The 1,895-nt window shown below is 34.0% G+C and overlaps 1 non-coding gene across 1 annotated transcript; it reads left to right on the forward strand.

Moving 5' to 3' along the window:
- The first annotated feature begins 1,135 nt into the window (after positions 1-1,135).
- Positions 1,136-1,242, forward strand: LOC127807032 (small nucleolar RNA R71). Its single transcript, XR_008024569.1, has one exon. It is a non-coding gene; the product is annotated as a small nucleolar RNA R71 (small nucleolar RNA).
- Positions 1,243-1,895: the final 653 nt, after the last annotated feature.

The following is a 1,895-nucleotide window of genomic DNA, read 5'->3' on the forward strand; positions in this document are numbered from 1 at the left end:
GCTCCCTAGATCCTTGAGTTTTGGAGGCAATTTGTTTTGTAGAATTGCAGAACATTCTTCATTAAGTTTCACTATCTCAAATTCCTCCAACTTCCTTTTGTTTGAAATTATTTCTTTGAAAAATTTGGCATAACTTGGCATATGAGAAATAGCATCAAGAAGAGGGATGTTAATATGCAACCTTTTAAACACTTCTAAAAATTTAGCAAATTGTTTATCCAAGTTAGCCTTTAGAAATCTTTTAGGAAAAGGAAGATGAGGTTTGTAAGATTTTAAATTAAGTGAAAAAGAACTCCCATTTTTCTCCATTGATAAATCACGATCCTCTTCTTTGGCTTTAAGCCCTTGGCTTTCTTTTTCTTTTGAATGCTCTTCATCTTTTTCTTTATTTTCAAGTTCTTTTCTACTTCGCAAAGTGATGGCTTTTACATGCTCCCTTGGATTCTTCTCAGTATTGCTAGGCAAGCCTCCTTGTGGTCTTTCTAAAATTGCCTGGGCAAGTTGTCCAATTTGAGTTTCCAAGCTTTGCACTCTTGCCTCTGTACTATTGATAAACTTTGCCATCATATCTTCCAAATTCGGCTTCTTCTCCTGTGGAATTTGATGTTGTTGTTGAAAGCCGGGGGGTACTCTTTGTTGATTATTACTCCAAGAAAGATTAGGATGGCTCCTCCGTCCTGGATTGTAAGTGTTAGAGTAGGGATTAAAATTTGACCTGTTGCCACCATAAGAAATAAAATTAGCTTGTTCAGAAGAACCAAAAGAAAAATGATTTCCTACTTGACAATCTACACTAGCATGTCCCCCTCGCCCACAAAGCTCACAAGAAAGAAAATGGGGGCAAGAAGAAGAAGAAGCATTCATAGCTGAAACCCCCAGATTACCCAAATTTTTATTTAATTCAGCAATTTGAACAGATAAAGCAGTGATAGAATCAACATTATAAATTCCAACTCCCTTTTTATTTGCTCTCTCATTGTCCCATTGATAACTGTTGGTTGCCATCTCCTCCAAAAGTTCATATGCTTTCTCAGGAGTTTTTCTCATAAGGGTACCACCTGCAGTTGCATCTAACATCGAACGAGAAGATTGATTAATGCCACTATAAAAAGTTTGCACTTGCATCCAAATAGGTAGACCATGGTGAGGACATTTCCTAAGCATTTCTTTAAATCTCTCCCACGACTCATATAAGGATTCATTACCAAATTGTGAAAAAGTTGTTATGTCATTCATTAATTTAGCCGTTTTAGAAGGTGGAAAATATTTAGATAAAAACTTTTGTGCCAAATCATTCCATGTAATAATAGAACCTGCTGGAAGAGAATTAAGCCATTTTTTTACTCTATCTTTCAAGGAAAAGGGAAATAACCTAAGTCCAACTTCATCTTCACTAACTCCATTATGCCTAAAAGTATCACATATTTCAAGAAAATTAGCAATATGAGAGTTCGAATCATCATTGGGCTAGAAAATTGTACACTCTTCTGGATCATCTGAATAATTGCAAGCTTAATCTCGAAGTTGTTTGATTGCACATTGAGCCTCCTAATGCTTGATGTAGTGCCATCCAGAGTAGGTGTAGCATATGAGCTCAATGTCCTTGGATTATTTTGAGTCTGTTGTTCTTGCTCCATCTTGCTCTTTTTCTTCTTCTTTTGCTTTTTTAGAGTTTTTTCAATTTCTTAATCAAGGGGTATCAATTCTCCACCACTAATGCATGTCATGCACTATTGAAACCTACAAAGAAAAAGAAAAATACTAAAAATTAAAAAAAATTAAAAATAAAATTTATAAAAGATGAAAAAAATAATAAATAATAAATAATAAAATTAAATTAAAATTGCAAAACCTAAAAGAAAACAAAAAGATATTCAATCTAAGGCTAAATTATG

Source organism: Diospyros lotus, chromosome 7 (genome assembly GCF_014633365.1).
Source record: "Diospyros lotus cultivar Yz01 chromosome 7, ASM1463336v1, whole genome shotgun sequence".
Lineage (NCBI taxonomy): Eukaryota > Viridiplantae > Streptophyta > Magnoliopsida > Ericales > Ebenaceae > Diospyros > Diospyros lotus.